At 37.0% G+C, this 16,044-nt stretch overlaps 1 long non-coding RNA gene across 1 annotated transcript; it reads left to right on the forward strand.

The window, feature by feature from the left end:
• Positions 1 to 1,178: 1,178 nt before the first annotated feature.
• LOC123867267 lies at positions 1,179 to 15,327 on the forward strand. Its single transcript, XR_006796371.1, has 3 exons — positions 1,179 to 1,246; positions 14,582 to 14,591; positions 15,317 to 15,327. It is a non-coding gene; the product is annotated as an uncharacterized LOC123867267 (long non-coding RNA).
• The last annotated feature ends 717 nt before the right edge of the window (positions 15,328 to 16,044 follow it).

A 16,044-nucleotide genomic window follows, 5' to 3' on the forward strand; every position in this document is an offset into this window, starting at 1 on the left:
AAAGATTCATAGGAAAATGTGCTTTATCTTTCTTGTAATAGAGGTAGTAATGGTAGCAGTACAAAGTTTGTTTTCCAGATGGATGCCAGATACAAGGTCCTCGATGAATGGGAAATTAGATCGCGAAGCGCGGGACGCGACATTATAATAGATAGGATTTTCTTACAAAAAAGAACAGAATAATATATATTTTTTACCTTTTGTTTTGGGAACAAATGACCTGGATAAAATTCCGTTTATTGTCAAACGAGTCGTTCCACAAATAGTTTCTTTGAAAGGGTTGATGAAGGCAATAGGGAAATAAGATGTTCGCTTTGTAGGTTTTGCGTTGTCTAATTGACAGAATGTTTGTTTTTGAGATTTTTTGGTTTTTAGGGTTCCGTAACTCAAAAGGAATGTCTGTCTGTATCTCAAAAGGAAGGTCTGTCTGTCTGTCCGTCTGTTGTGTCTGTCAAGAAAACCTGTAGGGTAGGTACTTCCCGTTGACCTAGAATCATGTTTAGCAGGAAATTTAGTTTATTTTCAAAATGGTCGTAACTTGTAACACACAGACGGAGAGAATGGACGAAACTACAAGGGTTGCGTATTTCACCACGAGACCCTAAAAAAACGATTAGGAAAACAAAATAAGAAATGTAATCTATACAAAATTATACCTGAACGTTTCCTCCGATATTGCGTAACCCGTATTTTAATATCGCTTCGTATCCATTGAGCCGAACCGATTTACGTTACAGATTCTTTAGCACAAACCCTCGGGATTCATCGATTATGTTCACGAATTTATGAATATTACGATTATAAATAAGCTGTGATAGCCTAGTGGTTAGAACGTCCGCCTCCTAATCGGGGGTCGGGGGTTCGATACCGGGCACGCACCACTAACTTTTCAGTTATGTGCTTTTTAAGCAATTAAATATCACTTGCTTTAACGGTGAAGGAAAACATCGTGAGGAAACCTGCATGCCTGAGAGTTCTCCATGTTCTCAAAAAGTGTGTGAAGTCTGCCAATCCGCATTGGGCTAGCGTGGCAGACTATAGCCTAAACCCTTCTCATTCTGAGAGGAGACCCGTACTCAGTAGTGGGGCGGAAATGGGTTGATCATGATGGACGATTATAAATACCTACTCTTCAACGTAAATTCTCACAGTGCGATTACCCGATAGGTACCAACGGGACCCTACTAGGTACTAAGACTCCACTGTCAATCCGTCTGTCCGTCTGTCTATCAGTAGGCTGTATCTCGTGCAACATAACAGGTAGAGACCTGAAGTTTTCACAGAATGTGTATCAGGGGGCACGGCAGTGCCCCCGCCAAGACGAGCCAAACGGCGGCCGGGGCGCTACGTACCTTTTTCTCGAAGTGTTTCGCCGTATTTTCGACTCGTCATAACTTCGGTCTGGATGACGCTAGAAAGCTGAAATTTGCAGTATAAGGTGTCCTCAGCAAATTTATCAGGGGGCACGGCAGTGCCCCCGCCAAGACGAGCCAAACGGCGGCCGGGGCGCTACGTACCTTTTTCTCGAAGTGTTTCGCCGTATTTTCGACTCGTCATAACTTCGGTCTGGATGACGCTAGAAAGCTGAAATTTGCAGTATAAGGTGTCCTCAGCAAATTTATCAAATATACCAAGTATCAAATATCTAGCTTTTATGGTTACAGATTTATTGATACCTAAAATACGCCGATTTCGTCCCTCACTGATGATCATCAAAACCTCTACTCAAAACCTCTAAGGTACTTCCCGAAGTCCTAGAAGACTGAAATTTGGTATGTAGACTAGAAATTGACAACAAACTACAGGAAAATTAAGAAATTGGAAATGCCCCCCCTCTACGCCTCTTATGGGTGAAGCAAATCTGTAAATTCTGTTGCTAGAATGCTGATATTTTCAGGATAAGATGTCCTTGGCAGATTTATTAAACGCATTGAGTATCAATTGTCTAGCTTTTATAGTTTCAGATTTATTGACAGTCAAAACTTCTAGTCTGTAATTCTAGGGTACTTCCCGAAGTCCTAGAAGACTGAAATTTGGTGTGTACACTAGAAATTGCATACAAACTACAGGAAAATTAAGAAATTCAAAATTTTCCCCCTCCACTCCCACGTATGGGGGAAGCAAATTATTTGTAAAGTCTATCGCTAGAATGCTGATATTTTCAGGATAATATGTCCTTGACAGACCTATCAAACGTACCAAGTATCAATTCTCTACCTGTTATGGTTTCAGATTTATTGCCATTCAAAACCCCTCTAGTCAAAAGTTCTAAAGTACTTCCCTAAGTCCTAGAAGACTGAAATTTGGTATGTAGGCTAGGGATTTCATTCAAACAACAGGAAAATAAACTTTTCCCAGTCTGTACATTTAAAAAATGTGTTTCCTGAAGTCCTAAAAGACTGAAATTTGATATATCTGCTTTAAAATTGAGTTGCAAGATTCCACCCAAACAAACATAGTTACATACATTGCAAGTGGAATAAAAGCTTTTAAAAAAAGAGGTAACGATAGAGAGCGGCCCATGAAAATGATGTAGGTACCTACAAAAAATAGATCCAAAAAAAAAATCTAAGGCACCTGCCAAAAAGAAATGAAATCCCACCAAAAACATTTCATGTAAAATGTTGCCAAGACTCACAAGTTCATAATGCTTTCACTGTTAAAAAGTTATGAGATCTCTAGTAGAGCCAAGCCCCTAGCTGAGCTTAGAATTGCGCTGCCCATGGGACCTGTCCCAAGTCCAAAGTATATAGCTCTTAAATGCTCTTGAGTGTATCACATTTATAACAATAAAGAACAAATAACTCTACTTACAAGCTCTGATTTTACAAACCCTAAATCTTGGTTAAAAAAGTACGGCTTGGCCGTTTAATGTTCGTGAAACTATTACATGTCATAACATATTATAATATTAAGGTCATAAGGAATAGTTTGTTCGACAATTACTAATTTATAATATTCTTCATGATTGTCGCACAAGCTATTCCGGGCTTAAATGTCATATCAGATAAAAGTACCACGAACATTAAACGGCCAAGCCGTCCTTTTTTAACCAAGATTTAGGGTTTGTAAAATCAGAGCTTGTAAGTAGAGTTATTTGTTCTTTATTGTTATAAATGTGATACACTCAAGAGCATTTAAGAGCTATATACTTTGGACTTGGGACAGGTCCCATGGGCAGCGCAATTCTAAGCTCAGCTAGGGGCTTGGCTCTACTAGAGATCTCATAACTTTTTAACAGTGAAAGCATTATGAACTTGTGAGTCTTGGCAACATTTTACATGAAATGTTTTTGGTGGGTTTCAATTGCCACTATCATCACACTAATATTATAAAGGCGAAAGTTTGTGTGCATTTGTGTGTGTGTGTATGTTTGTTACTCCTTCGCGCAATAACTGCTGGACGGATTTGGCTGAAATTCGAAAAGGAGATAGATAATATCCTGGATTAGCACATACAGTACTTTTTATCCCGGATTGTTATATTATTCGATATTCCCTACCTTTTCGCACCTTTTAATAACCCTTATTAAATTGTTTAGTATAAACGAAAGACACACACCACATAACATATCAGCAGGTGTAATTAACACCTATGCTCGCCGCGAACCCAACAAGCGGTCGATTCCAATCCAATTCATTAAGTTCGGTGACGCGAAAAATTCATACACTCGTCGGTGGCTTACTCTGTAAGCTAAACACTTATTAAACCGTTTAGTACAGGTGTAAATTAAAAATTTATAACAAACCCTGACAAGTGAAGGTTACAGTAACAAGAAAAGAGCTGATAACTTTCAAACGGCTGAACCAATTTTCTTGAATTATAGCTAAAAAAAACTCTCGATTAAGGCACCTTTCAAACAAAAAAAACTAAATTAAAATCGGTTCATTAGTTTAGGAGCTACGATGCCACAGACAGATACACAGATACACACGTCAAACTTATAACACCTCCCTTTTTGGGTCGGGGGTTAATAAATGGAACACGCACATCATAATATAACATAATATCGCAAAGAGAAGGTAAAGGTGTAATTAACACCTATGCTCGCCGCGAACCCAACAAGCGGTCGATTCCAATCCAATTCATTAAGTTCGGTGACGCGGGAAATTCATACACTTGCCGGTGGCTTACTCTGTAAGCTAAACACTTATTAAACTGTTTAGTATAAATGAAACACACACATCATAATACATGAAAGTGTTCAGTTTTAAGAAATTAATTCTAGTATCGACTATTCTCACAAATTAGTCGATACTAGAATTAATTTCTTAAACTTGGACTCTTTCAAGTAAAGATTTTTATATAAACCTGTAAGAATGATACTGTCATTGTCGCAATTAAAATACCATATTAAGCCTACGTTGTCGTATTAGTTTACAAATTGCGAAAAACCAAATTAAATTTGAATTTCGCGGGCAGGCCCGTCTAATGCCCCAGGTCGTCGGTCCAGCGGGTCGGAGGTCATCCCACACTGCGCTTTAATTTCTATTTCCACCTTTATCCATATTCCACCACCATCATCATCACGATCACCCCACCCCATCAGCGGCTCACTACTGAGCACGGCGCTTATTCCACTTGAGAATTAAAGCCAGAATGCCTTCAGAAGCGCCGTGCCGGAATAGACTGTGTCAAAAATAGGGATAGCAATCCTACTAATACCTATTATAAACGCGACAGTTTGTATACATAATATGTATGGAATGGATGTATGGATGTTTGTCACTCTTTCACGCTAAAACTATGGGATGGATTTGGCTGAAAGGAATGGAAAAAGATTATACCCTGGATTAACACATAGGCTACTTTTTATCCCGGAAAATCAATGAGTTCCCACGGGGTTTTTAAAAAACTATATCCACGGGAACGAAGTCTCGGGCATCAGCTAGTGTTATATAATAATAATAATCCTTCTCACTTCTCAGTAGATATCATTAGCGATATAGAAGCGAAGTCGTTGAGAGCGACAGGAATATGCACCAGCGAGTGCAGTACGGAATACGGCAATTACCTCAAGAGCTCCGTCACACGTCCTAACACTCTAGTGCACTAGTGAAATGCGAATTAGACTAACTTTAGGTGTCGATAATTTCTTAAAAAAATTATTTCATAATTTTAATACATCACCAATATCTACCTACATACAAAAACAAAAGTCTTTATTGACTAATCAACCCAAATCCTTAATGGGTTTGTATTCCTCCAGAAAGCTATAAGCTCAAAGTTCGAAATTACAAAATTGCTCAGTTGTTGTTGAGACTTTCGGGAAGGTTTCAGATAAATAAAAGAACAGAATAGAATATATGTTTATTCAAATAAACTTTTACAAGTGCTTTTGAATCATCAAAATAATTTACCACTGGTTCGGAATGCCGTTCCTACCTAAAAGAACCAGCAAGAAACTCGGCGGTTGCTCTTTTCAATTGTTCAATTTACAATAATATGCCATAATTTTCAAGCAATTGCAGCCCTGCGCGTTGCTGGAGCGAGTCAAATCAATGACTGATCTATCAACGCCCAGCTCAAGTCACTGGAGAGATCGGGCTGAAGGCCTGCAGATAGTTATTATGATGAAGGCATCTGCTAAGAAAGGATTTTTGAAAATTCAGCCGTTTAAGGGGTAAAATAGGGGTTTAAAAATTGTGTAGTCCACGCGGGCATAAGCTAGTCACATCACACTAATATTATAAAGGAGAAAGTTTGTTTGTATGTGTGTGTGTGTGTGTGTGTGTGTGTGTGTGTGTGTGTGTGTGTGTGTGTGTGTGTGTGTGTGTGTGTGTGTGTGTGTGTGTGTGTGTGTGTGTGTGTGTGTGTGTGTGTGTGTGTGTGTATGTTTGTTACTCCTTCACGCAAAAACTACTGGACACATAGGCTACTTTTTATCCCGGAAAATCAAAGAGTTCCCACGGGAATTTTAAAAAACCTACATCCACGCGAACGAAGTCGCGGGCATCAGCCAGTCTAATATAAATTGTCGCCAGGTATAGCGGCAATTTTAATCCAAGATTATCGATAGCTCACGTTGCCCAACACTATCGAAGTTCTCAGTAGCTGGCGTATGTCTCACAAGTCCGTTCAGTTCTCAAATATTATGGTCTAATGATTCCGACATGCATTGGCGTGTAAAACCAGTAGTTTGAATGTCAGTTAAATGCTAAAGGAAGCTCTATATCCTAGAGTCCTTGTTAGTTTGTTTTATTTAAATAAATATACTGTCTTATAGGAGTGTATAAATAAGCTGCCACGATAACACCCCTCTTTTTGGGTCGGAGGTTAAACCCCGACCCTGAAAAGAGGCGTGTTATAAGTTTGACGTGTGTATCTGTGTATCTGTCCGTATAGCTGTGTATCTGTGTATCTGTCTGTGACATCGTAACTCCTACACTAATGAACCGATTTAAATTTAGTTTTTTTTATTTATTTGAAAGGTGGCTTGACCGAAAGTGTTCTTAGCTATAATCCAAGAAAATCGGTTCAGCCGTTAGAAAGTTATCAGCTCTTTTCTAGTTACTGTAACCATCACTTGTCGGGGGTGTTAGAATTTTTTAATTTACACTTGTTTGATTGCATTTATTTTGATTGAACTGCATTGTTTCCAAAGCATCGTACCTAGTATCCATTACCGTTGGGGCTTACTATGAATAAAATAACGTATGTTCGGCAAATATTCGGTGCTGTGAGTGTTTAAAATGCCGACCCAACCATTTGTTTGAAGTGAATTCGAGTGCCGAGTGAAAAAGGGGTTTTGAATGAAACATAAAAGCTATAGAAATGTTTGGTATGTTCAATTTTGCAGTTTTCCAACTGATATTTGAAACGCTGTTTTTGAACAACAAAATTGATTTTGATTTTTCATAATGTATTAATACTTTAAATTTTATAGTTAACTAGCGACCCCCTCGGTCTCGCACGGGTGCTCGATCGAATAAAATATAATTTATGCTACTCAGGAAGAACGTAGCTTTCTATTGGTAAAAGAATTTTCAAAATCGGTTCAGTAGTTCTGGAGATTGCTTCCTACAAACAAACTTACAAACTTTACCTCTTTATAATATTAATATAGATTTCCTTGAAAATTTGCTAAGAATTCAAACTTGCGATTTAAAGTTGAGAGCTGTTTTATCTTTAGGGCCTGTTTCATAACCTCCAGATAAACTTTATCTAACGAATAAAGAAGTGACAGTTTTTGTTTTGGGAATCTGTCAAAATGTCTTTACCCGTTAGATAAAATTTATCTGGCGGTTGTGAAACAGGCCCTGAATTTTGTCTGTGCCTGATGATTAATTGTTATGGTTTTAAAACAAACGTTGTTTGAACTTCGGAAATTAATATTTATTAATATTAGATAACTAGCTGATGCCCGCGACTTCGTTCGCGTGAATGTAGGTTTTTTAAAATTCCTGTGGGAACTTTTCCGGGATAAAAAGTAGCCTATGTGCTAATCCAGGGTATAATCTATCTCCATTCTAAATTTCAGCCCAATCCGTCCAGTCGTTTTTGCGTGAAGGAGTAACAAATATATACACACACACACACACACACACACACATACAAACTTTCTCCTTTATAATATTAGTGTGATAGTGTGATAAATTAAATCTTTCAGTGTAAAGCTTATAATATTTGCGTGTTTTAAAAAACTTGCTGGGGTTCACATACTTACAATACTCAATACAATACAATATTCAATTCATCAAAATATTAATTTTATCGATAAGATCTTATAGTAAGGGCTCATTACTAATGCATTTCTGATTGCCACTTCTGTTTACAGTACAAATTAACATTGGTTGATGTATCATTGATTGTTCTGTACAGGTATCGCACATTTACTTAAATGGTATATGTGCAATGTACATAGTTTACATGGCGTGCATGTAGATACGTTTAATTAACCCCCGACCCAAAAAGAGGGGTGTTATAAGTTTGACGAGTGTATCTGTGTATCTGTGTATTTGTCTGTGGCATTGTAGCTCCTAAACTAATGAACCGATTTTAACTTAGTTTTTTTTGTTTGAAAGGTGGCTTGATCGAGAGTGTTCTTAGCTATAATCCAAGAAAATCAGTTCAGCCTTTTGAAAGTTATCAGCTCTTTCAAAGTTACTGTAACCTTCACTTGTCGGGGGTGTTATAAATTTTTAATTTACACTTGTTTCTACCATCCATGTAGTGATCTCAAGAATCGTGTCAAGAACACCTATAGGGTACATCCCATTGACCTAGAATCATAAAAAGTAGGTAGGTAGGTCTTATAGCACAAGTAGAGGAAAAAAATCCGAAAACCGTAAATTTGTGGTTACATCACAAAAAAAAATGTGTTCACGAATAAATTACTTTACTAAATCACATATAGATGGCGCAGTTCGTCATTAACTTGCAGTATTCTACATAAAAATGTTTACCTATCTTGTAGGATGGTACGGAACCCTTCGTGTGCGAGTCCGACTCGCACTTGACTGGTTTTTAGGGTTCCGTATATGGTAATATATTCAATGTGCCGCAAGAGGTTCACAGTACAATACAAACAGCTCTTTATCGAGATTGAATTAGCTTGTCTCCAGACGTCAGCGTATGCTAATTTGATACAAAGCCTCGACTCTGTTTTGCATTATGCTGTATGCAAAATTCACCCATATGGCACTAGAAATTGTATAGCTTTGAATGTTTAAACCAAATTTAAACCCTTTGGCTTTTGACTACGAACTAACCCGATGCTACCAAGTGATAATGCTTTCAAGATAGAAGCTATAACTTGGATAGGTGTAGCATAGATATGACAGGATGGAAAGGGAATATTTGATCATCACCATCATCATCAACCCATCGCTGGCTCACTACTGAGAACCAGGTCTCCTCTCCTACTATTCGGTATGTCAGGGGTTCGAGTCCGGGCACGCAACCCTAACTTTCCGGATTCAGGTGCGTTTTAAGAAATTAAATATCACTTGCTTTAACAGTGAAGAAACACAAGTGAGGAAACCTGCATGAAAATTCGCCATAATTTTCTGAAAGGTGTATGAAGTCTGCCATTCTGCACGTGGTCAGCGTGGTAGACTACGACCTAAACAATTCTCATTGTGAGATGACCAGTCATATTTCGATCATGATAGTCCACCCCACTGGTCAAGGGTAGATCGGCAAACTTCACACACACTTGAGAATATTTTGGAGAACTCTCAGGCATGCAGGTTTCCAATACGATATATTCCTTCACCTTAAAAAGTGGTATTTAATTACTTAAAACGCACACAACTTATTTATTCAAGTAAAAAATATTAGCTACTTACCTACATTAAAATGCTAACTGGATTTAACTTTATCTATCAACAGTATAGCCGGTGGCTGATATAAATTAATTCCATTAGCCTGTTATCGTGGATTTAGCTCGTATCTTTATTCCAGACCAATTTCCTAGTGTCCCCGGTTAGTATTTACACACAAGAAAGCTACATCTAAAGCATTAATTACTTTGCGATCAGACATCGCCTCGGGGCTTGGTCTATGTTACTAAAGACAGGCTAACTCGTAAAATCGATGGCATAACTAATAAAGAAAAGAAAAATAGACAGCTCTTATATTTTAATCCTCGACTATAAGCCTTTTTAACTCAAGGGTACTATTACACGTTCATCTTGCAATATGGAAAATGAAATCAATTCCTAAATTAGCTCAAGTATTTTTGGGCTCATAGAGCTTCAGTATTAGTTAGCTACCACTCTATCTGTATATTTGATACTAGCTGATGCCCACAACTTCTAATTTTCTATTAATTATTATTGATATTAAGATAATAATTTGGACACCACACCCAATCCTAGCAGTCGATAGGTCTTGACGATAACTTTTATAAATTATCATGTAGTCCAAAATCGAATAATTCTATTACATTATATTACTATTTTGGACCAAATGAACTGGAATGAAAGACTGGAGAGTCTCCAAAAAATGGTGTAAAAATTGATTTTTATCTAACAAGGAATCAAATCTAAAAATTCTTCCTTGCAAGGCGACACCATACCGCTGTACCAGATGATAGAAATTGGTTTAGAATAAGCAGTAGATACCTAAAATATTATCTTAGAACAAAGAAAATCGCCTTTGCCCGTATTTTGGACCTCAAAACATAAAGCTTAAGAACACAAATGGATAGAGTCCATTTAATCTTGAGGGATTTAATTGCTGCACCTTTCGATTCACTGTCGAAGCGCGCTGGCCATTTATTGGTGCTACGATTTATCGGAGACCCTAGTGACTTCAGTGTCTTTTATGTTGGACCTAGGTTACTTAGCTAAGAGCTAGGTAGGATGTAAGCCATTTGAATAGAATGTATTTACTTGAATAGAGACACCCACCAACGCCAAGTGGTTAATCTTATTCACAGATAGAAATATTGGGTAAGATGGAATCGTCAGCTCTGTTTTATTTATTTATTATTATTTTTATTTGTACCAGACAGTTGGAACAATTAAAAGAAAAAAGAAAGAAAAGTGGACAGGGAAGCACTTAGGTATATAAGAGATCGCTACCAGTTTTTTTTTTAATATTAGTCATTTTAATAATGACTAATATTCGCCTTTCCCCTCCAACTATGCGTAAAGCTTGTGCTAGGAGTGAGTACGACAATAGTGCAACGGGTGAGATTTGAACCGCCGACCTTTGATGTTATTATTAGAGCGACTAAATCTTTTAATCTTTTCTTCCTCTCGGCTCTTTTTTCATGTATGATACGTATTTTATTTTGGGTCAACTTTTCACACCAAATCCCAAAATCTCAGGTTTGTTACTCATTTCGTCGCTGAGCTACAGATCTGTGACACGCGGAATGACAGACGGACATACAGACAGACAGCAGAGTGACATAAATAGGGCTATAATATAGACGTTTAACTTGCTAGTATTATTACAAATCCCGTCTTCAATTTATCGGTTCATCAAAAATCAGGATCCGGAATAATCCTTCAGATACCCAAATTAATATCGAAATTCGACTTCTCACGGTCATTAAAAGCCGTGAAATAATTGGAGGCAGATGGTAAAACACCGGGTTCTAATTACCGAAGAAATATGTTTTTCGGTGACTAATTGATATATACTGTGCACGTGTGATTCCTTTAATTATGATTTATGGCACTGCCATAAAGTTTTTTGTTGTTTTCTTATACATTTTTGTACAATGCTTTTACTCAATGTATGGTTTGGGGTATTATTTTGATTTACACGCGAGGATTTTCTAAAGTAATCAACTGGTTTATTAAAAAGCCTGCACCTGTCTTTAATTTATAAGTTACTAGACGATGCCCGCGACTTCGTCTGCGTGGATTTAGGTTTTTTGAAATTCCCGTTAGAAACTCTTTGATTTTCTTGGATAAAAAGTAGCCTATGTACTTCCCCGAGATGTATCCCAAGTCTGTACCAAATTTCATTAAAATCGGTTCAGTGGTTGAGGCGTGAAAACGTAGCAGACAGACAGAAAGACAGACAGACACACTCTCGCATTTATAATATTAGTATGGATGTAACATCGCTATACCCTATCCATAGAAAGAAGTTAGTTTAGCGCTTTTTCTGTTACGTAATCGCACAGAAATGACAAAGACAAAAAACTCAGGCGAATTTTTATAAAAACAAAATCAATTCAATTGAAATTCAATTTGAAGACATAGTTTCGTATGTGATTGGTTGGTGACTCAAAATGGTTAACGCGCACTGAGTTTTTTGTCTCTATCATTTGTATCGCATTACGTAACAGAGAGAGTCTTATAGATACTGACTTCTTTCCGTGGATAGAGTACTTATAGTAAGTAGTCTTCGCTACTCGGAAACTTGTCATTGGAGATTCTTGTACCAAGATTCATGCATCATCTGTTTTCTCGATATTTCCTTGTTATATCTAGCAATGTCAATACATTTAAATGTATTGATAATCAGAAAGTATGTTAATAATTAATTTAATTTAAATCGTCACAGGAATGAGAGTGACGATTTTCTGTGTACCAATGTGTTAATTAATTTCATTTAATTATTTATTAAAAATCTACATTATCTACACGAAGTCAACCCATGTCAACGATTTGCTCTAATTACAGCCTTGCTCACTCCGGCCTTGATGCGGGTCAAATGACAAAGATTAATTCATTTAATATGTTATTCTACCCCCATTTTACCCGTTCTACATACGGTTTGACGACCGGACAAAGCCCTGTCAGGGATTTGACCTATGTTAGTAATAAGCTTGTTTTTTATTATTTATATTTTTCTTTTATCGGTAAGTAAGTAACAGGTTGCTGGGATAAACATTACTACAAAGTTTAAGCCGTACGTTTAGTAAAACAGTGGCTTATCATCCAAATTTATATTAAAAATGTGGAAGTATGTTTGTCTGTTACCTTTTCAGACCCCATCCACTGATTTAGACACATTATAGCATAGCATTTGGAGATGGAGTAATTTTATCCCGGAAAGAGTTCCAAAGGAATTTTTATAAAATCTAAATCTGTGTGAATGAAGTCGTAAGCATCATTTTAATATTCAATAATAATAGTCAATTCCCTCGCAATTTTTGAATATTATGTGAGCTTATCATAGTTATGTATTATTTTTCTTGATTGGATATCAATTCTATCCAATAAAATAAAAGGAAAGGGTTATTTCAATTCGGAATTATTGAAAACCGATCACGTATCAATAGTTATAACGTAAACCCCTGTAATACAATCCGCATATTCAAGTACCATTATTATTTCCTATTTAACAAAAAAAATATACACACAGACCCCTATGAAACTCAACACGCGTCCTCCGTATACAAAACGCAAAATTGAAAAAAAAAAAAAACGTCGTGATGGGAACGGGAATAGTCAATAGTCACTTCATATTGTGTTTGCTGAGCAAACCGCGTAGAGTTTCGTGGTATCGGGTTACTTTTCACCAAGAAACTAAGGAAATGGACCGAGGAAATGATATAAATCATAAAATTACATACAACGATGTCCCAAAAACAGACAATCTTAAATTTGAAGAAGCCAAAACCGCAATGGATGATGCACAGTTGGATAAAGTAAGAATTAGCTATGTTGGTAATGGTGACGTGGTACGTAGAAGGATTGTGTATCCCGCAGGAGACCAGTTGAGAGTTGAGTGAACTACACTAACCTAAATTGCTTACAATGCTGTCATTGTCTTCAGAGCGTGGAGAAATTTTCTTTTGACGCTTTTTAACTCGTATCTCCTATTGTAAACAAAGATTAAGTAAGATGTTAGGATGTGGGAACGCTTTTAACATACTTAATCTGTGAGGAAGTATAAATAACGTTAAGGGTTAAGAAAATATCGTTAATGAATTTTTAAACCACAAAATTGATGATCATTAGAGTAGAATAGGATAGATTTTTATTCAAATAAACCTTTAAAAGTGCTTTTGAATCGTCAAAATAATTTAACACTGGTTCGGAATGCTGTTCCTACCGAGAAGAACCAGCAAGAAACTCGGCGGTTGCTCTTTTTAATTGTTGAATTATAAAATATTACACTAATTCCTACAAATGACTTTCCCACTTTCCTGAGGCGGAGCGTAGGATTTGCAAGCTTATTACGGTTTCTTGTTTGCCTGTCGTAGAAGTCACCGATTTTTTTGTAACTGAGAATGTTTTGCCGTACAAAAATTGTATTAGTGTAAATGTATTGAGAAGCTTCTGTAAGAATACCTGTTTCCTTAAATTTCTCTCGTAGGGAGATCTCTTTAAATCATCATCATTATCATTATCAACCGATAGACGTCAATCAACACAGATATATAAGTGTTTTGTAGGGATTTACACACGGCACGGGTTTGCGCCGCCTGAATCTAGCGGCTCCTTGCAACAAGTTTGATGTCGTCTGTCCACCTAATGAGATCTTTAATTTCCGTAGGTCGCAATTCCAGCAACTTGGGACCCCAACATGTAAAGGTTTTTCGAGCTATGTGACCTCTATAGCATATAGTAATAAATAGTTGTGTTTTTAGTTATAACAAAGGCCATTTTCCTAACCTGTCCTTACCTACAGCATTTTTAAGATTTTTCGTCTTGGCAAAGCGCCAGTGTTCTGGATGTGACATCTGTCAGAACAAGCATCTTTTTCTTTGAGACAAACGTTTAGGTTCCGTTAAAAAAGAGAAAATATACGCCATTCTACCTTCATGTCAGTGGTCTGGGTTTATTTTATTGTGGCCCATTTGTACAAGGCATTTCTCGTTTTTCTACGAATATTTTTGGGAGTCTTTTTGCGTTTACCTTTATGGAAATCTTTGTTATGTTGCTAAAAGATTTCTGAATACTACTTAATAGTTATATTAATTTCTAGGATCTCTTTAAATGCTTGCTTATCAGCCGATGACCTCTTTTAAATATTAATGTGCCTAAGAGATGTGGATTTATGAATAATCTCTTTCAATTTAAGAAACTTACATTTTCAAAAGTAGATTCCCTTACAATGCCCACTTTATCAACTGAATTACCCAATTTTAAAACGGAAGCACTTTATTTTCCCCCTTAAAATAATATATCGATACGAATTGAACATAAAATGTAAACAAAGTAAGGTGAAGTGACGTTTAATTGGTAGCACCAGGGTTATTAAGTCACCGCTTCCCATTTGAGACGCCATGCTGGAGTATTTTTCTGGTTTGTTAAGTAGAAACACATGGGAGGATGATATTTGTTACGGTTTTATGAGGGTAGTGGTATGGAAGACTGGATAATTAGATGCAGCAATAGGATTTATGTGGAGCTGAGAACAAAGTTAGCTGGGATCCCTACTTGGGAGTTTAAATGTATTTTTTTCCAAATTGCAGAATTTTTACAAAATATTTCATCATTATCTTATGCCAACTGCACAAACTCTTCGGATGTCTACGTCATAATAGATATCTGCATGCCTTTCAGCCTGATCCGACCAGTCGTTTGAGTTGTGCGTTGATAGATCAGTTGGTCAGTCACCTTTTCCTTTTATAGTATAGATTAAAACTACCCATTGTTTGACATAATATGCTTAGTTGTTCGAAAAAAAAAGATTGTACATTACTTGATGTTATTTTTTTTTGCAATCAATCAGCTGGCACACTTGGATCGCCAACTAGGTTGCCAACTAAACAAAAAGGACTTTTGTTACCAGAAAGTTGTAGAGAGAAAAAAAACAAAAAGTGGACAAGGAAGCACTTATCTCTAAAAGAGATCTCTACCAGTGACTCTTGGCAGTGCGAGAGGAAGTTAAGGGAGTAGAATAGGTACAAAAAAGATAGAAAGTATTGTAGATTGGATATAGGATAGATTTGAAGGTAGAAGTAAGTAGAAGAGGGAACTTTGTCCTCAGCGGACAAGCGTCCCTTGTAATACCTAGATATTAGTAGCTTACCTAGATATTGTATCAGTTCATTAGTAGCTATAATGTCTACCGCGCAGTACACGTCGCAGTAATTTGGCCGCGTGTCGGTAAACACGGCAGCGAGTGTTCCGCAAACACGCGTTGCGTTTTACTTAATTGAATGCTTAATGAGTACTGCTGTGTTGCGTTTTGCGTTATGTCGGCAAATATTCAGCGGGCTTGATTGGATTTTGGCGGAGACTGTTTAGTATTTACGTCTTAATAAATCCTAAGATGGTTATATGCGTTTAAAGTCATTAAGAAGGAAAACACCGTGAGGAAACCCGCATACCTGGGATTTTGTATAATTAGAACAAAGAATATAAGGCATTTTTATCATGACTAACATTTCCCTTGCCCCTCCAACTAAGTGTAAAGCTTGTGGGTACGAAAATAGTGCAACGGGTGAGGTTTGAACCGCCGACCTTTCGGATTTCAGTCCGTTCCTTTACTCAACCGTTGAGCTATTGAAGCCTATAATGCTCTCATATACTGTCATTCCGCACTTGGCCAGCGTGGTAGACTATGGCTGAAAGCTTCTTATTCTGAGAGGATCCGTATTCAATAGTGATCCGGCAAAGTCATGAAAATGAATATATGTAGCGATGCTCTAGGTGTTTTTATAAATAAATCTCAAAATGG

The sequence above is a fragment of the Maniola jurtina genome, chromosome 7, assembly GCF_905333055.1.
Source record: "Maniola jurtina chromosome 7, ilManJurt1.1, whole genome shotgun sequence".
Classification (NCBI taxonomy): domain Eukaryota; kingdom Metazoa; phylum Arthropoda; class Insecta; order Lepidoptera; family Nymphalidae; genus Maniola; species Maniola jurtina.